Source organism: Macaca nemestrina (assembly GCF_043159975.1).
Source record: "Macaca nemestrina isolate mMacNem1 chromosome 6 unlocalized genomic scaffold, mMacNem.hap1 SUPER_6_unloc_1, whole genome shotgun sequence".
Classification (NCBI taxonomy): Eukaryota; Metazoa; Chordata; class Mammalia; order Primates; family Cercopithecidae; genus Macaca; species Macaca nemestrina.
Window position 1 is genome coordinate 267,353 of NW_027257564.1, and position 23,576 is coordinate 290,928.

Here is a 23,576-nt window from a genome sequence, read left to right on the forward strand (position 1 = left end):
TGGGGGCTGGGAGGAGCACCAAGGAAACTCAGGGGCAAGCCCCACGCAAGCTCGGCATGTCCGACCCCATGCAGTCGGCATCAGCCACAGGGATCTTTTGTTGTTTTTTGTTCAGGAAGGAACATATTAAAAAGCCCGGGGCCCAGGGCCTGGACTCCTCAAAGCTCTCCACAGAGCCGGGTTAATTGGCACCTTCCCTCATGTTCAAGTCAACTATATATGGCTGCTGAGGGCATCTCAGAGCAGGTGCAATGCTGAGCTTTCTTGCTGTCTGGGGAAAGCAGGAATTCCAGGCCTCTGCCTTAATACCTCCCCAGAGGCTCTGGCCCAGGTGAACTCAACTTCTCCCAGGTAAGGAGCACAGACCAGCTTCCCCCATGCCCCTCAGGTCACACAGGAGCGGTGCAGACCCTTGCAACTTGGCACGAGCCCTCGCAACCCACCCTAGAGGCAGCAGCCCAGCCCTGTGGCCCCGGCCTGGCAGGAGGCAGCTGCTGGGGCCCCTGCTCAGGGTTCAGCACAGCGAGGTCCAGCCACAGCAGGGGAGACATCCACCACCCGGCCATTCATCTTTAACCTAAAACAGACACAGGAATGCGGCAAAGGGTTCCTTCCCCTGACAAACCCGTCCTTCCTATTCTCATCTCTCCCTCCTGCCCCAGTACTGCACCCAAGGCCACCCAGCACTGTGCCCAAGGCCTGACTCCCAGTTTCACAGGGAATCCAAGACAATTATGATTTTGAGAAACTGGGAGCTACATAGAAAATGAGTCGGTAAAGCCATTGTCCACTGATCCTCCACTCCACACAGTGGAGAACCGTCCTCAGGATAAAACCCACGGGGCGGGGAAGACGCGATCAAGGCGGACAGGACCGCGGAGCCACAAACCCGGTGGTTCAGGGAACAACGCCACGTGAACACAAACCTAAAGTGCTCCGCAGCTGGAAGACAAAACACAGGAGACAGAAACGCTGACCGTTTAAAAGAAAAAGAAAAAGAAAAAGCCTCACTCTTAAGAGTCCATCAAGATTTAAGTTCTCAAGTCACAATGTATCAGCACAGACTTCTCATAATGCCTGAAACTTGGCGCAGTAAACACGTGAATCAGTTCTCCCAAGTCCATCGTTTTCTTTGATGAGCCTCTTGAGTCTCAGGCTGGTTTCAAAGTAAGCCCTTCTCTGTTTGTTGATGATTTAATAATTAACATACTTGAAAACACAGACTTCCAAATTAATCTGCTAACAAAATATTAATTACCACACTGGCTGTCATCCACAGAAAAAAACACAATCACTTTCTGGTTGTAAAAACATTAGAATTCGAAGCCACTTTGGCCATCTGAACAGCCTCGGCTTTTGACAAGGGCATTCCAAAGCTAATCTGAAAAACTAGTCCAGGCCATGATCGCTGGGGGGTCGGACTTGCCTCATCACCCTACCTCCCTTCTGGAATTAGACAGAACTTAGACGTTTAGTCTGATGGGAAACATTTACAATCTATTCTCTCCGAAGCTACCTGGAGGATTTCCTCCACATGATAAAGCCTTGGTCTCCACAACCCCTTATCTGACAACTCTCTTAACCAACTGTCAATCAGGAAATTTTCCAATCTACCTATGACCTGGACACCCCTGCTTCCAGTTGTCCCACCTTTCCAGACCAAACCCATGTACATCTTACATTTATTTGATCGATTGTCTCATGTCTCCCTAAAAGCTATAAAACCAGTCTGGGCTCTGACCACCTCGGGAATACGTTCGTAGGATCTCCTGAGGGTAATATCAAGGGCCATGGTAACTCATTTGGCTCAGAATAAATCTCCAAATGCTTCACAGAGTTTGACTCTTTACTGACATGGTACCTTTCATGGGTATTCATCTGGGGGACTCACAATCAACCAGAGGCAGCAGTTGCCCACTGTGCAGAAGTCTCTGCAGGACTGAGCCTCTGGCACGGGGACTCCAACCCCTGAAGCAGCAGCTCTCCCACGTCCCACGGCCTGATAGACCTGCACCTCCCGGGCTTCTCATTTCAGAGTCTCAGCAACAAATCTACCAAACGTGATCAACATCACAGAATATTCCTCGAGGCTTTTGGCTGTTGTTTCTCCCCAAGTTTACTCTAGAACCAGATGGCAACACTCGGAACAGGATGGTTCTCAGTCACTGACCCTCCTGGTAAATACACTGTCCCCAAGGCCCTTTCCCGCCAGTCACAGCTTCCTTCATGTCAGGCTCGAAGGCCACCTCCCCAAGAAGGAAACCTCTTCAATCCAGCAACCACAGCTCCTGTTCCCATCTAGAGCTTTTCTGCCAGGAAGGGAAGACTCCTCATTCCAGAGACAGCAGGTGCCACAAACTCAGGGTTGTAGCCATTGTGAAGGGAAACACTCATGAAATTAATAGACTTTTTCCTCCTTGGATACTGACGTTTTCTCTTCTGGAGGTCAGCCAAGGCCATCTGCACGAGTCACGAGCGTGATGGCTCCAGCCCCTCCTTCAGTGTCAGGTGTGCGGCTCCACTCTGAGACCCTCCTGCACCTGCCGGGCCATGCACCTGTTCCCACGACTGCTGTCAGCAGACTACAGTGATTCTAAAATAATCAGCAAACTGAGGTTCCGAAGGATACATTTTAAAGAAAAATGTGTAAGTTTTACTGCATGAAATCAGCTACATCTTTGGCTACTCCAGAGGCTTTTTGTTTTGCTTTCCTCAAGGTTCTCTACAATGATCCCGACAGTCAAGCTTCCCAGTTACAGGCAGAGGGTTGGGCAGGCCGCATCTGATATTTAACACATACAGAGGATCCACATCATAGGATTTTCCCTGTTCACCAACATCATCAGGACAAACTTTAAACAGTAATAATCTGCCTGTCTGGAAAACTGAGCTCACTTGAGAACTAATGCAACAAATGTGTTTGACAAAGTTGCAGGTGGACATTTTAGTGAATGAATCACTATTTCAAGGAGGATAAAGGTTCACTATTCAAAGGCATGTTTTTGTCAAGTTTTGTAATTTCAGGATCATGCATTTAAATCATGAAGTGAGGCTTGTACCTGATACATTACAGAATCTCTACAAAATAGACAAAATTCCAATTCTGTACATTCTCTCTCATTCTTTTCCATATGCATACGGATGGTGGTAATTTAAGTTGGCATTCCAACAGGATTTCTAAATTAAACTGTCTTCTACTTTAAACACTACGTGTTAAACATTACACATTCCATTATTCAACATTTATAGCAGGGTCTGTATGGCCCGTTTTAAAGATTTCTTCCTCACTAAAAGCAAGCGTTCAAACAATAAATAGTCTACTCTAAAATATTCTAGAGACAGAGATACATTTGGAGAGTGGACACACTTAACACAGAAATCCGCAACATCAAACAGGCACAAGCGGCAGTGAGGGTGGAAGGGGCGCTATGTGAGTGCCCCTAAAAACACACACAAGCCTGGCTGCTTAAAAGGAATGAATATAGCTCAACACTCCCATGTGAACAGTGATGTGTCTACTGCCTTATGGAATCCTCCTAGCTGAGCTGCAGGAATCTTCTTTGGAACCTTTTCTCATCTACACTGCCTACAGGTGCCCACTGGGCTCCCTGGGCAGTATCGTGTCTTTGTTTAGAATATCACAGTATTTGGAGATCTGTTTAATCCCAAGTCAGAGCCTTATCATAACTCAGACACCATCCCTCAGGGCTTGTGGGCCAACTTCGGCTAATGCAGGCTGCTCCACAGTGCCCTGCAGATGGGCTTGGTGCATCCACACGATTTTAAGATTTGGGGCTGCCGTTTTCTGCAGTCCCAGACGCGGACTTACATATTCATCATGACTGAAGGCAGCACGTATTTTTATGTTCCTTCTGTAACGGTAATAATCATGGCAACATTTCCCCGATCCTTAAAAAAGCCTCCTAACAGCAGTTGCATTCCACCCCCTTCCTTAAAATTAATAGAATTTACCAAACTAGGTGAAATCAGTCTTCATGAGAAAGGGAGAAATCAGTGTTCACACAATGGCATAGAGTATAGGTCAACATCCCAAACTAAGCACCCATCACAATTATTCCCAACTCGCAGGAAAGCTAGAAAAATTAGAAGGCTTAAAACATAATTATAAATGAAAATAACAAGAAACCGAAGTTTCTGAGGAGCATTTGCTAGTCAAACAAAGAAAGCCATTAACCAGTGCTGATTACATTGCATTTGATTACATTGCATTTGATTACAGCAGCCAAAGACGTGTCCAGAGGAAGAGACTTTTAAACATTAGTCTTTCAGTAAGAATGGTTGCTTAACAAGTTCAGACTACTGGGCTACACCAATCATCAATTAAAAAGCAAGGCAAACGAGTGAGAGTCATTTTTCTTAATCCTTAATGTGTCAAAAATTACCACATTGGACAAGCTGGTCTCCAACTCCTGACCTCAGGTGATCCCCCCACCCTGGCCTCCCAAAGGGCTGGGATTACAGGCATGAGCCACCATGCCTGGCTGAGAACTGTTTGACAGAGGCTGAGGGGAGGCTCCTGTCCCTTCCTGGGACATCCACATCCCACCTAGTTTCCCATACCGACTGTGACACTCGAAGCATCACAGCAAGGGCAGCTGCATCCCCGCAGTTCTCTGCACTCATGCCACAGCTGCGTGAGCAGCCATAGCCCTGGAGCTGCCACTCAGCCTTAACGTGCTGGCACAAGCACAGCAGAAACTAACACGACCCCAAGAGGGAGGAGTGGGGACCCAGGGGAGTGAACTATGAGGGAGAAGTGGGGGCTCAGGGGAGTGAACAAGGAGGGAGGCATGGGGGCCCAGGACAGTGAACCAGCAGGGAGGCGTGGGGGCCCAGGGCAGTGAACCAGCAAGGAGGCGTGGGGGCCCAGGGCAGTGAACCAGGAGAGAGGCGTGGGGACACAGGAGAGTGAACCAGGAGGAAGGAGGGTGGAGTTCAGCCCAGCGAGTGAACCAGGAGGCAGGAGTTCGGCCCAGGGAGTGAACCAGGAGGGAGGAGTGTGGTCCAGGGAGTGAACCAGGAGGGAGGAGTGTGGTCCAGGGGAGTGAGCCAGGAAGGAGGAGGCAGGAATGTGGTCCAGGGAATGAACCAGGAGGGAGGAGTGCAGTCCATGGGAGTAGGGAAGAGTCTGGTCCAGGGGAGTGAACAAGGACCCTCTGGGGGTAGCAATTTCACACACCACAAATACCTCCCAATCCATCCGCGTGCAGGGAGGGGCCGGAAACCACGCAGAAGCTACAGCGCTTTCTCCTCACAGAAGAGGAGTGAGGATACCGACTCACGCATGAAATCAGAGCTAAAGTTCTACCACGGTGGGGAGACGCTTCACAGACCCAAATGGGTGTAAAAAGAAACCAATCATATCATACAAGATCAGTGGATGGAACGGGACCAGAAATTTAAGCCTGTAACAAGCTTTCAGAAAAAACTTCACTTGATCTGCCACATGACTGCAGCTCTGCTTGATCATTTCTGCAAATGTCTAACTCGCGATGAGCCATCTCAGAGCCCTTCAAGAGGAGTAACAAAATCAAAACGCCAAGGCATCCTCCGTATTTTAGGTAGCCTGCAACAGTATGGAAATGAGCAGCGGTGCCAGAGCTTTCAAGTTTGTTTGAAGTAAATTCCAGCATGAGGGCAGCATCTTTCTGGCTGAAGCAATGAGGTAGGCTCCTGCTCACCGAATGGGAGACCAGCTTTCAGCTAAGCTGCTGTCAAGGGTCTGCAAACCATGATCCCCGACAGAGCCTTGGCCAGGGAACCAGAAGTGATTTTTACACTTTGAAGTTTTCACAAAAGAAATATATGCAGAGACTTCTGTGGCCCTCAAAGCATAACACGTTGCCTACTCTGCCCTTTACAGGAGCTTCTAGCTTTGCTGTCAGTTACAAAGTGTTTCTATAGAATAATGTCACTGATTTTCAAGCATGCCAGGAAAAGTCACACTTCTCAACAACCCTCAATGGAGATGCACCATCCTGTGTTTCACACAGATTTTAGATTTTTAAAAGCCAAAATAAGGGAGGTAATTCAGCTAAGTATTATAGTAACACAATTTGAGATACTTAATGATGTGTGACAACAGAATACTTGGCATTCCTGTGAGGCAATAAACTAGCTCAAACACAAAATAACAAATCAAAGCGTGTCTTGGCCTCTCAAAGTGATCAGTGAAATTGGAAATAACATTCAGTTAAATGACACTAAAAAAAAAAAAGCACAAACAAAACAAATACTACTACACCATCACTCCTTAAATTTATTTAACTACTGCTGCCAAATAAAATGGAGAGACTTCTTACTACAGGGTAATAATCGGCCATTGTCATCATGAAAATAGACCGCTGTGCAGACTCAGGCCCTCCAGCCCACAAAGGCAGGGGGAGGGAGGAGAAACGATGGCCAGAAACAAAGGGACAGGGCAACCATGACCTAGTCAGCAATTGTACCCTCCCACCTTTCTTCTGGACTTACAATTTTGGAGCCATCTGGGTTTACCTTCCTATGACCATAAGTCAGCAAGTTCTCGAAGCCAGAAATCTACAATGCTTCTGGCAGCCAAGTCCTCTCGGCCTTCCCCCATGTTTTAGGGCCTCATCAGCTCACCCCTGGATAGTATCAATGGCCTCGGAGCTCCAGTCAACTTTGCACTCCACAGACTCAAGTATGCCAAGAGCCACTCCAGGCTGCCACTGCCATGACCAAAGGCTTTCAGAGACAGTCGCCAGCACTGCACAAATCCATTTGGCTTCACCAGGCGCAAAGCGGCTCCAACATTCCATCCAGTCTGTCGCTGATACCATAGCTGTGAGTCTAGGATGTGTCAGGAAGGGAAGGAAGACACCATGTACATCATCTCATTTAAGCTTCAGTGTCACAAGGTGAATTTTGTCGTGCCCGTTTTATGGATCAGGAAAGTTTTAAGGAGGGCAAGCACAGGGCCCTGCTGACACAAGAACAAGACCCCCAGAGGCCTGGGTATGACCCCCACCCCACGCTCCCTGGGTCCTGATATCCACTCCTCCCCCGTGGGAGCCTGATCCTGGGTCTGCCTGAATTGCTACCATTCCTAAGACACGACTCACGTCTGCCCACCTCCTCCTTTATCTGTTTCCCGCAGCCCAGAGGCGTGTGCTCTTCCATCCAGACAGACATCACACTTCAGCACCTGCACCTGCACCTGACACCACTTCAGCCAAAAGCTTCTCTGAAACCTCCCCACACACCTGCCTGTCACACAGGTCTGCACCCATCACCTTTCTCACATGAATTCTCATATTCCTGTGTAGCACCATCCAACTGATTATAGTCTGAGAGGAGGAAGCTTTGTAGATAAGTCCACATTCTACTTTGCTCCCAGCCCTCCGTCTTGCGTCTTGCATGAGGCAACCGATTAACAGCAAATTCATTTCAGCACAACATTTCCATTTGAAGAAACGCAGAGCATAGGGCTCTGGTCATAATTAAAAGCTTGTTTCATTTGTCATTTGAAATTCCATATACTGCTGCAACAGCAGCACCCCCTCCTCGCCAGGCTCTGCCCTAAGGACATCTTTCTTCCAGCGCACGACTCCCATCAGAACCCCGGCAGTGAAAGCCCCGCAGGTTTCCCAGCGCCTCCGGCTGCGGCTTCCACGCTGGGCTGGAACTGACAGGACCGGAATGGTGCCCCCAACAACTACAGGATTGGAAGCTGGTCGACTGCTCTGTAGGATGGAGACATGTTAGTAATCCCCGACATTTCCACTGACAGGCTGCTCAGGTAAACTTGGAAAAATTCACAAAATAGAAAGAACCCATGGGGAGGAGCACTTGTCTCTCCAACCTGGCAGCAAATGGTGGCTGTGCAGACGACCTCTTCAGGAAAACCATCAACTGTATCTCAGGTCAACATCAGCCCCGCTGAGGGCCAAAAAATCAGATCCCCCCGGCCCTCACTTCCTAAGGGTCAGCCCTCCCAGGCCATCTTTCCTGGAAGATCAGCTCTGACGCACCCACGACGGTCAGGAACCGGCTCTGGGACACATTTCCCAGGCTCCTGCCCACCGCCCTCTCTCTTCTTCCTCCTCCATCTCCCTCTTCACTCCCATCTGCCCTCCCCCTTTCCCTTCCCTTCTCTCCTTTCCTCTCCCTCCCTCATTTCCTTTCAGCCCTCACCTTCCTCACTGTACTTCCCCATCCAACTCAGCTGACACATTCTCAGGTCAGTAGAATTTTCTTTCACTCTGTTTCTATTGCAATGATCATTCTCTTAATGAACAGAAACCTGTTTCGGACCATGTGGATGCCACCTCCTGACCAACTGCTGCCCCGCAGCGCCGTGTCCACTCTGTCCTCACGGCGCAGGTGCCCAGCAGTATGGCTGTGACCAGGGGTAGCAACATGGGACATGAGAGAGGTATCCCAGCCAAGAGGCCCTGCCAAGCCTCCCCAGCAAACCGGAGCAAGGCCCAGGGCGGTAGGGAGAGCGCCGTGCTCATGATGTAGGCAGTTCAGCTTCCGCAAACTGTCCATCGACTGCAAATTACTTTGTTTCCATGGTTACAAAAGAACCATAAGCATCCTGAAATATGTTGTTGGTTTCATGTTTGCGAAATCTAAGCAGCATTATAAGAAAAATCACTGAATTCTGCCCTAGGCTCTAGGGGTGTTTTCCTCTCTGAAAGGAGACCCTTCCAGGACTTGGGATTGAGTGACAGCCTTCAAAATCACGGTTATCCTGGTGGTAAACAGGGAACTCCTCATCCCGCTGGGAGCTGGGGCCCTCAACAGCCCCCACGGCTCCAGACGCCAGTGTTCTAAGGATCACACATGTGCAGATAGCAAAGCTTGCTGCACACACGCCAGGTGCTAACAAGCCCCAAACGTCTCACTCATACTTGCTAACCACATCGCTTCTCTCAGCCTCCACGGCGTTTCACACTCTGCCTTTATTATGGAGATGAACCATGCGTCCTGAGCGCTACAAAGATTCAACTCCTTCCGTGAAGAGGGGTGCATCTTTCCATCACGGGGTCCTCACTCCAGCTGGCACAGGATTTGCAGAGTGGGCGAGTCTAATGTTGATGACACTTTCTTAATATTCCCTTCACACCCCTCCAAAAACAAGAGTGCTGCCAGCTTCTTACCGAGGTTGTAATGACCAAAATATTTTTCTCTTATTTGTCACTTTTTAACGTAATACTAGTGAAGAACGTGACTCTGCATGTACATTGTAAGCACCTACACCGTGAACATTCTGCTCTCCTGTGACTGTATTCACAGGTCACAAGGACAAAACTTCTCCATAGTAGCCAGAATATATATATATATATATATTTTATATATATATATATATATATTTTAACATGACTTCCACTCATCTTAAAGTCACAGATGTGGCTTTTCCTTCATAAAAAGATCCAAATGATACACAAGCCAGGTTTAATAAACACATTATTCCAGGTGGGAAAATGACCCCTCAGTCTCCCTCCCCTCAAAGACCAGGGCAGCCAGGAAACTGCGCTCTCCAGTAAATGACAACCGGCAGGATTCCCTAAATACGCAGCCGGAAGATTCCCATCTCACAGAGAGCGCCTTTCAAGACTCAAGATGTCCCCGCTCCCTGAATGTTCTACAAAGAACAGACTACCCAACTGAGGACTGAGGCAGTAAAGAAACATGTTTTCGGCCGGGTGCGGCGGCTCACGCTTGCAATCCCAGCACTTTGGGAGGACGAGGTAGGTGGATCAACAGGTCAGGAGATCGAGACCATTCTGGCTAACACGGTGAAACCCCCGTCTCTACCAAAAATAAAAAATTTAGCCAGGTGTGGTAGTGGGCACCTGTAGTCCCAGCTACTCGGGAGGCTGAGGCAGGAGAATGGCGTGAAGCTGGGAGGTGGAGTTTGCAGTGAGCCGAGATCGTGCCACTGCACTCCAGCCTGAGCGACAGAGCAAGACTCTGTCTCAAAAAATTAAAATAAATAAAATTTAAAATGTTTTCAGCAAGTAGCATCATCGACCCCCAAATGAGAGGTACTGTTTTCATTCTAGGAGGGAAACACTACAAAGTATGTACATTTTAGCCCCGTAAGTGAATTCTTTGGGCGTTCCTGTGTCCGCTATCAAATGCAACACATCACCCCAAAAGGCAAAGTTCTATAAGTCACATCCAAGGAGGGGAAAAATCATTCTAAGTTTTAGCAATCCAGTAAGAACCTGATCCAGAGAAGCCTACTTGTTCCAGACTCTAAGCAGCAATATATTGCTACAATGTAATGAAAACAAAGGGATGATTAAGAAAATTTCAATGCTAATAAAAGACAAAAACGTAATTGGATTTATTCTACTCTAGACAGAGCAGCCGGGTAGTTCACCCATACGTTATGAACGTTGCTGTTTATCAGGCAGGGTCCAAACTCTGTCAACAAGGCTTGACAGCAAGGGCGTGATCTCCACTCACTGCAAGGTCCACCTCCCAGGCTCAAGCGATTCTCTTCAGCCTCTGGAGTAGCCGGGACTACAGGTGTGCAGTCATCACGCCCAGTAATTTGTGTGTTTTCAGTAGAGGCGGGATTTCACCAGGTTGCCCAGGCCGGTTCCCTGGGTCTCAAGCTCCCAGGCTTAAGCAATCCACCCGCCTCGGCCTCCCAAAGCGCTGGGATTACAGACGTGAGCCATCACGCCAGGCCCTTTTTTATTTTTCTTTTCTTTTTAAGTGATTAATGTGCTTCAGAGTCTTGTAGGCATTTAAAAAAAAAAAAAAAAAACAAGCAAATTCTGTAAGGGAAAGAAAACATTAACACGTTTACACTTCTCAAAACTCAAAACTGAAATGCTAAGAATAAATGTATTTTATTCACAGAAGCAGCATTCTTAAAGTTCTGTAAAAGTGATACCATGGACACCACCACATCACAGACGAGCGTGGCAGGACTGCTCAGATTCAGAACACATTCTGAACAGTCCTCTTACCCCTTTCCTCAATGGGAACACTTTATTCTGTCTTTTATTCAAATTAAGTACCTTGCAAGGGAGTTGAAGAAAACTGCATAGCAGATTTTAAAACTTCAATGCTTTTCTCAATTTTCTCCACATTCTGATGCACTTTACTGACTACACGGCCAATAAGCCTAAAGCTTTTTGCATCGATAAAGACAATGCTCCTTGTAGCAATAGGCTTTTTCTTTTCTATACAAAGATCTATAACTTAAGCTAGTAAAATGGGCATTTCACAAAGATTTTGCACAATTCCTAGCACAGATTTTAGCAAAATAAAGCCATTATCTTTCCGCAATTAAATAAGCAAGCATAGGAAACTGCACAGTTAAAATAACCATTCCATTATTTTATATAAACACAAATGAGAAAGTAGAGTATACTTTGAAAAACTGTATTTCCAGGCCGGGCGCGGTGGCTCAAGCCTGTAATCCCAGCACTTTGGGAGGCCGAGACGGGCTGATCACGAGGTCAGGAGATCCAGACCATCCTGGCTAACCCGGTGAAACCCTGTCTCTGCTAAAAAATACAAAAAACTAGCCAGGTGAGGCGGCAGGCGCCTGTAGTCCCAGCTACTCGGGAGGCTGAGGCAGGAGAATGGCGTGAACCCGGGAGGCGGAGCTTGCAGTGAGCCGAGATCGTGCCACTGCACTCCAGCCTGGGCGACAGAGTGAGACTCCGTCTCAAAAAAAAAAAAAAGAAAAACAGTATTTCCATATGCCAACGATGAAGCAGAAGACAATTCCTCAGCCTCATATGACATTTGACAACCGAAGTACTCTGGCCCAAGCCCAGCCCGGTTAAATGGAAATGAAGTAAACGTGTGAGTGACTGTGGTGGGGCACTCTGATAGCCACAGTCCAGGAAAGAACAGCTAACATCTTTCTTCTTCATGGGAAAACTGAAACATACTCGAGAGACCTTGATTCTTTAAAACACAGTCTGCCCCAGTACTAACCTTAAGCTCCCAACGATCAAGATTGCTATAACCACAGAGGTGTTTTTCCAGGCCCTCGAAAATCACGGACATGACACATACACAACGTTTTCAAACACTCAATGCAGCCAATATGTTAAATGTGCTGTGATACCGGAGGTCTTGTGCAGGACCAGAAGCGTCACAGCCTGGTTACCTGTCCTGGTGTTCAATGCTTTGTATGTGCAAAACCTGCTGTTACAATTTACTGGGCCTAATGTGATTCAGTTCGTCACAGAAGAGAGCTATGACATTTACTTAATTCCACGCACAGATTCTCAGGTTCACCTTCCACGAGTGACTGCTCTGTCCATGAGACAGCGGAGGGAAGACCCAGGAAAGGCCCGGGAGATGCCAGGTGCTCACAAACGGGTATCCGTCTGCTGCTTCTGGCTTAAAGGAAAACAGACATAGAAGAAGCTAAAAGGGGTCACTACACCTAATATCATAATGTTCTCAACTTTACCTTAGCCAAAAATAAAAGCGGAAAAGCAAAACTACTCCAGGGCATGATTCCAGTGCTAATCTGAAACATGAAATATTTAGAAGACAAAGCTTATTGTGAGTGCAATTAATATACACATAAAACACTGGTTTCACAAAACCCACTCTTTGCGATTGCTTTTATAAAAAGTAAAATTCTCATGAGGATCGCATACATTAACTGATTTTCAAATGAAGGGACTGGTAAACTTCAGGGCATATGATTTCTGCCACACACGAGGGGAGCAGTGAGAGAGAAGAGCTAGGATCAAGTGTGCTGAAGCTGTCCTAGGACTGAAATTCAGTTTCTGCCAAAACAAAAACACAGGAGGCTGTCAACTTCGATAGCAAGCTCTGCTTGAGAGCGTCAAGATGCTAAAGTTGCAAAGGAGCTTCTCCCTGTATGGGCACGTGTGATCCTTGCAAAAACATAGCTCAGCATCATCAAAAATCAGGAAAGAACACAAGCCTTCCAGACATGAAATCCAAGAGCAGAAGGGAGCAGAGTCCAAGCTTGCTTGGCAGAACTGTTCCCGGACAACAGCACAGAGGACGTCACAGGGAGGGCAGGGCAAGCAACAGGAGCTTCCGTCTCGCCGCAAGCAGGGCCTGAGCCAGGGGAGCAGTCTCCTCCAACCTGACAAGGAGGCGCGAGGAGCCACAGAGAAGTCAATTCAGGGCCCTTTTCAGAAAGGGACAACAATGAGAAAATCTGGTCTCACCCACCCCCCACCCGCCACGGTAACAGCTAAACTCGCACGTGCATCTGTCATGTTCCCCAACCCCTCTTGCAGATGCTCTTCCTGCACCCGGGTGCCTGTCTCCGTGCTGCTCCTGAGGCCACACCTGTTGTCATCCACTAGTGACCAGGAATTCACCTTTGTCCGAGAGAAGCAAATGCAGAGTTCACACACTCCTGTACAGGTTTGTTGGCCGAGAATCTAACTGCACTGTCCGATTCCAGATGTGCTGGTACCAAGGAGAACGTTCGATGTCTGGCATTTATAAACGGTATCAGTGGGTTCTCCTGGGACTCCCAGGCAGCCGCATGAGGGACGGAGCTGTTGCCGTTACCCCGAGCCAAAGCAAGGCTGAGAGGCACACACCACAGGCCACATCACACTCGAGCACCGACTCTTGACAGTTGCTCGTTCGTGTGTTAAGAGTTCAGGGTACAGGCGACAGACAGGCCTGATCTCAGCCATGGGATAACAGTGACTGCCCACAAGTCCCTTATCTAAGCCCCGACTTGCCCATCCATCCTTCCTTCAGGAACAATGCCCACCTCACAGTGCTGCCATGAACGCTAAGTCAGCACGTACATACACAACCAGATTCATTGCAATTTTGCTTTCTACAACAAGTTAATACAACCAGGTGCTATCATCGAGACTGAATAACCAATATTAGAACAGAAGATCAGGCCAGGGATGGTGGTTCAGACCTGTAATCCCATCACTTTGGGAAGCTGAGGTGGGTGGATCACTTGAGATCAGGAGTTGCAGACCAGCTTGGCCAACATGACAAAACCCCGTCTCTACTAAAAATAAATTATCCAGACATGGTGGCACACACCCTGTAACCCCAGCTACTAGGAGGGCTCAGGCATAAGAATCACCTGAACCTGGGAAGTAGAGGTTGCAGTGAACGGACATCGTACTACTGTGCTCCACCCTTCCAGCCTGTGTGACAGATCAAGATTCTAGTAAAAAAAATAAAAGGTCAAGATGAAAACTGATTGCCAAGGTCCATGTTCCATATACTTCAAACATAAAGTTCATTAGCTGGTACTTGATCAAGTTGTTGATTTCTTCATTACAATCTTGTATATCCTTCTAACACAGCTCAAAATATTTACATTTGAGCACACCTCGAGTATAACAAAAAATAAAGTGCCTATATTTCATAAATGAGCAAGTTCCAGTAAGACTGCATCCTGCTCTAGTTAATCCTTTGACAACGTAAAACTGAGCCTTCCTGACACAGCACTGACACATGGTACAAGAAGAATGACCTCCAATTAAATCGCTAGATTTAGAGAACACATAAATATAGTTTATCACTAATTCACCAGCGATTAGCAAGATTTTAAAGGAAGAAAAAGTATCAGGACTGTAACTAGGAATAAAGGCAAAAAGAAACACGAGAAATTAGTCACGTTTAAATCAATACCCTTTCTGTGGGGCCGTAATAAAGTATACACAACAGGTGTGTAAGCTGTCATGCTAAGCTGTCACCAAGCTCTCTATGAAGGTGGTAAGAGCGTCCCAAGTCGCAGAGCCTCATATTCCTGTTTAAACGCTACACAGCCAACACCACACTCGGCACGCAGTGAGAACTCCGAAAGCTCAGAGGAACGCATGATGGGATGAAGGGCCCCAGCCCTGCCATCACCCTGCTGCTTATTAAAAATATAAAACAAAGCCCTGCCTTCAAGGTGCTCAGATCTAACTAGTACAAAGTTTACTTTTGACGAGTTAACTACGAATGATGAAGACTCTCAACAGCTGTGCGAAATGTAAGGCAACCTCATAAGAGGAACTTGGCTGAGACTAAACCCAGAGATGGTTTTTTAACCACAGAAGAGGAAAGAACTGAAGAACCTTACAGAAAGTTGACAGCAATTTCTATTTCTCTATGGTAGAACCTGGAATTTACCTTTGAGACAGACTGCCCTTCTGTTCTGAAAAATCAGGTTATTCTTGCAATCCTCCATCAGGAGTGAAATTCCCAAAGGCATGGAAAACCAAGTACTAATTTTAAAACCCCCCCCAAAAAACTACCTACGATCTTAGATGTGAGATTTAGTATTCTCAAATTCCAAATTTGGAAATATTTTGCACAAAGTCCTTATTTTCCCTGTGTACTTGAAAGCTCTCTATTCTTTCGTCCTAAACATCTTCTTTCTCATCCTTCCAAACAGTATCTGAAGATGAACTTACATATTATTTTCAATGTTAACAAAGAAGATACTACATTTGTCATGAACTGTTTATATTCACAACTCTAGGAGAGATTTTGCTACATCGTGAGGAATAACACGAGGCAGTAAATACGCCACGAATAAAGAACAGTAGAAAGTGGACACATTTCCTGATGAGTGCCGATTTCTCATTGAGCTGCTGACAAAGTTATAATACAGAAAGCTAGACAGCTGCTCTGTTAGTTCTACCTCACTTAAGTGACCGAGTCATTGTTGTTTCAGTTCCCTCTCTCGTCTGGGGATGAGACACACCTCACAGAGCTGTTTATGATTTCAGGAACACACACATCAATGAAGTGACTATTCCTAAATCGTTGCAAAGGATATAGCAACCTGCCAAATTTCAACTAGGTTGCAACAAACAACTGTTTTCATCCTACACTCTCCGGTGCCAGCGAGATGGTGTGTTCTTGGATCCCTGCGGGAGCCCTATTCCTGGTGCCATAGAGCGCACACACATTTACATCCACATAGTGTACGTATATGGTACACTGTAACACGTGTACCTGCATAGAGCGTACACACATCCGAATACGTGGAGTGTACATAAGTGCACTACATGCGTACAGAGTGCACACACATCCAGATCCATGTGGTGTCCATGCATAGAGTGTACACACATCCAAATATAGTGTACAAACAAGTTCACTACGTGTGTAAAAGCATAGAGCATACACACATCCATATAGCAAATGTACATAGGTATGCTAACACGTATGCGCATGCATAGCACGTACACCCATCTGTATGCATACAGCGTACACAGGTATACTATAACCTGTATGTACATGCATATGGCATACACATGCACATCCGTATGTACATAGGTATGCTATTTGCTATATGTATACACGTGCGTATAGCATACACTTTTTTTTTTTTTTTTTTTTTTTTTTGAGACGGAGTCTCGCTCTGTCATCCAGGCTGGAGTGCGGTGGCCGGATCTCAGCTCACTGCAAGCTCCGCCTCCCGGGTTCACGCCATTCTCCTGCCTCAGCCTCCCAAGTAGCTGGGACTATAGGCGCCTGCCACCTCGCCCGGCTAGTTTTTTGTATTTTTTTAGTAGAGACGGGGTTTCACCGTGTTAGCCAGGATGGTCTCGATCTCCTGACCTCGTGATCCGCCCGTCTCGGCCTCCCAAAGTGCTGGGATTACAGGCGTGAGCCACCGCGCCCGGCCAATAGCATACACTCTTATCCAATGTACGTAGGTGCACTACAGCATGCATACACATGCGCAGTGTACACATATGCACATGTATACAACGTACATCAGTACACTAACGTATAAAGCGTATACACATATGCAACAGTGTACATACATATGCAGCATGTATATGTATTAGTGTGTACATATCCAGAAGTTTCTTCAGTGTGCATAGTGTACATGCATGCTTGTGTGCACATAAGTATATATACATCTGCAGAAATAATGTGCACATACCCACATGGTGTACGTACACAGCCATGTATATGGCATTAAATACATGCATGTATGTACACATGCAGAACAGATAGGTGTCCAAGTAGTGTGCATATAACCAAAGTGACCATAGATACACACATATACACATGTACATGCATGCCTACAGCATGCACGTGTGTAGGACACAAAGGTAGTGTACATACCTATACATTGTAAATACATGCACAGTGGAAATACACGTAGTATGTGTACACCACATACACACATGTACATTTATAGAGTACACATATACCGAGACCCAGAACGGGTCATGAGTATTAATACTGCGGAAACACTTCCAGTTCTACCTAAGTGAATTTTTTTCAAACTATAATAGAACTCATATAAAAAGGGTTTTAAGGAAATCAATACAGCTAGTGACAAAAACAGTGGGAAGGGCACAACCACTTTCCCTCAGAGTTCTGGGCCTGACCGTGGAAGTTCAGAGGTTTCCTAATGGAGTACACGTCAGAACTGACTCACAATGAAGCACTCCTTAAAAATTAAAAATGTGTCCTCATGTTTTGGCCTTTGAGACAAAGCCTCTTAGTTAATCGAGTTCTGACTGAATTTGACTCACAGTACTCTGGCAGATTCTTCATTTTCTGGTGAGACAGACGAATGTCCCAGGGTGAGGGCACTGCTAGCCCTTTCAGGGTCAGCTTTTCGAGGAGCGATGTCTGGCAGAACACAATCCAACACCATAGTAGGATCCCCCACCCAGCCACTTAGACGCTTTCGGGGACTTACTCTGTCTCCTTGTTTCCCTTTCTTGAATTCAGCTGGGCGGGGGGGGGGGAACCCAAAAAAATCAAAACCAAAAACAAACAGCCCATGTGTTTGTGCGTCTGAAAAGTGAATACATCCACATCCAACTTTCTAAATGAGACACGGCAGGTATGATGGTCACTGAACAGTGGTCACTGTTGACAAAATACAAAGTCTTCTGCAAACATGAACGAGTTCCTAGGAATACAAAAGTCAAGGGAATTTACTTCACATATTAAAGCTGTCAAGGGTGCTCATCAAAAATGTACTTAGAGGTTTCCCTTTAAAGATATTTTTGAAGATTTTTAAGTTGCAATACTTAAAAGCCTCTGGGAAAAGAAAGGATACAGGTATCTGGAAGATTTATACTAAATGATTTTCATGTCTTTTTGATAAAGTTAAATAAGGTCAGCCTTGAAGTAATGGGTTCCACTACTCTGAGGCTGTGGATGGAATCCACAACACCAGACAATTGAATGAACAGCAAGGCTGCACACACAGGACACAGGCAGTGAGCCAGCCTGACTAGTTGTCAGCTTCTGGGTCAGTTCTACCCAGTTCTGGCCAGGCCCCACTGGAGATGAAAACATGCCCTTTAGAAGCCTTCAAACCCCACCTTTCAAAATCTAATCCTCTTCAACTGAGGCCCAAGTCCAAAAATCTACTGACATCTTAGCACCTGTTAGGCCAGCTGTCCCCCAGCCTTTTTGGCACCAGGGATGGGTTTCATGGAAGACAATTTTTCTGGGGGGTGGTTTTGAATTGCAACTGTTCCATCTCAGGTCAGGCAGCGGATCCTCATAAGGAGCACCTCCGAGATCCCTCACATGCAGTTTACGATAGGGTCCCAGCGCCTAGGAGAACACACAGCTTAAGATAGGGTCCCAGAACCCAGGAGAACATGCGGCTTACGAGAGGGTCCCCGCGCCTAGGAGAACAGGTATTAAATGAGTTGGCAAAGCCAAAATCCACCGGATCTACCACTCCAAAACAAACATACACCACTGCCCAATATTGATGTGAGCCAAAAACATGGAAGTCCTGAGGGCCCACACTGACCACAGCCAGATGCCACTTCTGCAAGAAACAAGCACGTGCCTAAAGATCACCCGTGATGACCCAGGAGAGCAGCTTTGAGCAGAGACAAAGGTGAAGGAGAGGCACATGGGCCAGGGTGCTGGGTGTGCCCGTCTTTGTGACCTCACTGAGATTGCTGACCTCTGGCCCTTGGTGTCCATCCTATGGAGGAGGTAGCCCCCAAATCCCTGCCTCCCTTCAGCACTGACTGAGGCGGTCCTGAAGTCTCCCCAGGGCTGAGACTGCTTCTAATTCCTGTTAGCTGCACACCCACATAAAAAACAAAAAAACAAAATATCAAGTATGCAGACAGGAAAAGAAAAATATGTGAATCTTCCCTCATTCAACAGGCATTTAAAGAGTAACAGGAAAATTGTGATAGTCTTTAAACAACCACCAGCTATCACGTCGTGTTGAAATGTTTTAGCTAATCAGGAACCTGTGTGTTCCGGAAATCAGTTGACAGGTCCCAAATAACCTCGGAGCTTACGACCTGACCCCCACTCACGTGCATCACCTCTCCAGAGGAACGTGTCCTGGACACCTTTCAAATGGTGAGGAAGAGGAAGAAAGGTAGCTTTCCCTCAACCCCACAAAACACGCTCGACCCGAGGAGCCCGGAGAACAGCAACGTTTGTTTAGATGCTTTCCCACTGACCTTATCAGAGCAAACGTTCCCATCCCACACCTCCCAGTGTTTAACTCTCCCTGGGATACCAGCAGCCGTCAACCCTCAACAAGCTGGAAACAGAGGCCAAGCTGACAGGAGGCCTCTCTCCATTCCCTACTGAATTCGCTCAGGACACGGATGTTCCCAAACACATACAGCCCCGAGTATTCCACACTTGGAGAACATTCAAGCAACAAAAGCTGCAAAGACGTTCCCCTAAAGAGAAACTCAGTTTCTAACTTCCCTTAGGGAAAAATATGAGACCCAGAACTTTCCAGAAAATCACATGTGGGAGGAAGCCACTCACCTCTGGCACTTCCTAAACCTGCCTTCCCGCAGGTGCTCAGGGATGTCCCCGCGACAGCCCCGTCCACCCAGGACAGCAGCAGGGCTCAGGCAGCCAGCACCTGGGCAGCTGGCGAAGCAACCCCAGGGTGAAAACACCATCCCAGGCACCACTTCCCGGAGCCCCTCAGCAAGAGAAACAGAGGTGGGACAGAACCGAGGGCTGATTCGAGGCTGGGGAGCCACAGACCCGCACAGCTCAATCATCAGACATGCTCTTCTGTGGACAGAGCCCAGCCCAGGGAGAGGCCAGCACAGAGTCTCTCGTGCCGGCTCCACGGGCCAGCGTCCTCCAGGGCTGCAAGTTTGTGATCACAGCTTCAGAATTTGGTTCCAGAATCCTCCGGAATCAAACACGGACCAAACTGTAAAGCTGCCAGGACAGCAGGGCCCAGGAGCAGGCTCAGGGGAGGACCACGTAGAAACCCCACGTGTCCATGCTTACTCCACACATGCCACCCCTTCACCCAATACTATACACGCAAACGCATGTATGCACTCCATACACACCCTCAAATACACTCACTAAATATGATGCGTGTACACACTCCACACACACCGACAAATACATGCAACACACATGAACATGCTCACTGCAGCCACACCTGCTAAATACGCTCACCACACACGCACAAACGTGACACACCTGCACACTCATTCCAGACATCACTTCCCTCACCAAGTACACAGGTACACACACCCCCAAGTCGAGAACCTGCAGACTCCACAAGCTTTGGTTTCCCCCACTGTTTCTCTCATCACATGAGATCCACACACAGGTGTCATTTACTGACATCTAACACCCGGGGAGGCCCTTAGACAGAACTGCAGTCACAAGTCGGCTACATTCAGGCATTCATCACCAGTCTCCTGAAGCCACCTCCTGTCCCCACGGGGAGGGAGGCCGAGACCGGAGACTTCACTGGGCTTACAGATCCCCAGGCTGGCAACGCAACGAAATGAGGAGGGCTTGGCCACGGCCCTGGAGGGAGATGGGTACTGGGCTCAGGTATGCGGAACATGAGTCCTCATTTCCATACCGTGTCACCTACGACAGCGTCAGGTGAAAGCCAGTGGTTTGGCATTCCTGGGATAGACAGTCCTGGAATTACAAGCAAAACTTTTTACTCCTCCCCTCTGAACACATGAGGTCCATGGTCCCCTCACATCTAACACTGGGAATCCGAATCGGTGACTCCTTGTCCACCTGAGGACCACCCAAGAGGATCCACACACCTGCTACAACAGCAGCACCGCACCTGGTCTGCAGGGGAGCAAAGCAAATCCCCCATTTATGAATAACACTGGATTACCCCGACACTGGCAGCCTGCAGTGTGTATATCGTCAAGCCCCCACATCTGCGCCACCTGCAAGAGGAACACAAGCCCTTAGTCCAGGGCTCTCAGGACAGCCTGTGAGGAGGATGCTAGCACCCTTCTCATCTCCCAGTGGAGAGGAGAGAAGGCCAGGGTCAGGACTGGTGTATCAGGAGGGTCGGGGTTCAAACCCCATCTGCCTCACAAAGCAGCCCTTTGCCGTTCAAGTGACTTCTATCATCAGCCTTAAAATGTACCACAGTTACCAGCAATTCTGAGTGCTGTTCCTTGGGACGTCATAAGCAAACATTTTGTTAGAAAGATTTTGCCAAATCTGCTTTCAGAATCCTATGTTATGAAATGACTAATGAAAATTTGAGCTATGAAATAAAGCGCATAGTTAAATGAATCCCAAAATGACTATCGCAAAGGAAGCTTTAACTTGAAGTGAAAAATATCCTCTAAATGACATCAGCCAGAATTATCTTCAATCATTACTGATCCCATAACGCTTCAGGAATTACACAGCATCATCTCAGATATGAACTTAAAACCATTAGCTGAATGCACATTTCAGCACAACCAAAGTTCTGCTATAATAAGCAGCACAGGCGTCTCTGGAGAGGATTTTAATTGGGACTACAAACGATGTGCACGATCGTGGTAAGAGGTTTCATGCTGGCTGTTCTCCAAGGTGCGACACAGAGAAACACCACTAACCTCAAAGACACCTGCTGCTTTGTAATGAGATGAGAGACGATGTGGATGGACTACTGTAAATATTTGGAAAAGGAGAAACAATGCAAGGAAAGAATCGTATCAGGTTCCCTTTACATTCTTAGAAAAAAACGATTTTTCTTTTGGGATGATTTAAAAAGAAAATGACATTTCTGGATTTTTTTTTTTTTTTTTTTTTTTTTTTTTTACTTTTCTTTCTGAGACTGGGTCTTGGCTCTGTGCCAAGATTGGAGTACAGTGGAGCAATCGCAGCTCACTGTAGCCTTAAGTGATCTTCCCACCTCAACCTCCAGAGTAGCAGGGACCACAGGCGTGCACCACCCCACTCAGCTAACTTTTCTGTTATACAGATGGAGTCTTGCTATGTTGTCCAGGCTGGTCTTGAACCCCTTGGCCTCAAGTGATCCTCCTGCCTTGACCTCCCAAAGATTTAGCCTAAGCGACCATGTCTTATCGGAAAATAGACATTAGAGCAAATGCATTTCTGTAAGATTTTCTACCTCTTTTCACTGGGGAAAAAGGTAACTTGCCTCCAAGGGTCGGAGACAAAGCCGTTACTGCAGACAAAAGCGCTGTGCATCCCGGGAACCACTACACCACGAGGCGCGGCCGTGCACCCTGGATGCAGGAGTAACACACGAGGCTAGCACAGGCAGATGCTGGCCCTCTCCAGAAGTAGGCCTATCCTTCCTCCTCTCCTCAGCCCCCTCTCCCTTCAGGCCTCAGTGGCTGCTGACAGGGGAGAGGCCACAACTAGAGGAGGCTCTCAACTCCACCAGGGACAGGAGCCCCGGACGCTGGGGACTCAACTGCTGCCCTCTGCGCCCACCTCCTTAAGGTCCAGCCTTCTCAGGAGCCAGGCATGGCCACTTTGACCCTATTTCCCTTCTGTGGCTCCTACAAAAATCAGTTCAGCGAGCCCAGGCTGCCTCACACTCCAGGGACACCCGGCACAGGCCCCCTCCATGACCTTATCCAAGCTCCTGGGGCCAGAAGGGTCTTGCAATATTTCACTTTCCAGTTGAGCTTCCCCAGCCTGAAATCCAAATTGCTCCGAAAAGCATTTCCTTCGAGTGTCATGAGGAAGCTCGGAATGTTTCAGGTTTTGGAGCATTTTGGAGTAGGGACTCTCAGCCTTAATTTGAACCTCTTCAAGGAAGCCACACACTGAAGTTCCCGATGTCCACCCTACACAATCCCAGCACACCCTCTAAAGTCCTCAGCAACAGATTTTCTTTCTTCAAAAATAACCACAAGTCACAAACTCACACGCAATCACAGAAGGGGGTTGTGGACACCCGCACAGATGATGAAATTTAACTGTCACATTTTCACCTGAGTAATTTAAAGTCATTCCTCAAAACACACCTGTTTTACTGAGTTGCATTTAAAGGTGAACACACACAAATCATTTCAGGGAAACAAACGTCACTTTGGGCTGCGTGTGGTTTCTTGACTCCCATGAATAACTCCGTTCACCCCACTTCTGGATAAGGGAGACGATGCAAAGAAATCTGTTAAAACAAAGACATGAAAACAAGTTTAAGAAGGGTTTGAAAGGTTCCTCCTGTACCCCTGGAGGGAAGACGAGGACACTTGGAAAACTCACGGGGGACAGGAGCACAGCCTCCTCGGTGTGTCATGGACGCCGCCTCGCCAAGGGGAGAGGATGATGCCTGGAAGGCTCACAGGGGTGGGAGCACAGCCTCCTCAGTGCTTTCTACACTCAGCAGCTTCAGAAATTCCTGCAGAAGC

At 47.4% G+C, this 23,576-nt stretch overlaps 1 long non-coding RNA gene across 4 annotated transcripts in view; it reads right to left on the reverse strand.

Moving 5' to 3' along the window:
* LOC139361089 (uncharacterized) overlaps positions 1–23,576 on the reverse strand; it is a 130,665-nt gene that overhangs the window by 15,500 nt on the left and 91,589 nt on the right. For 3 of the 4 annotated variants that reach the window (XR_011618643.1, XR_011618646.1, XR_011618645.1), the window contains 2 exons: positions 23,431–23,566; positions 22,765–23,335 (listed from right to left, as the gene is read on the reverse strand). This is a non-coding gene — a long non-coding RNA (uncharacterized lncRNA). Of the gene's footprint in view, positions 1–22,764; positions 23,336–23,430; positions 23,567–23,576 lie in introns of those variants that run through there. The other variant, XR_011618644.1, reaches the window with a different exon arrangement.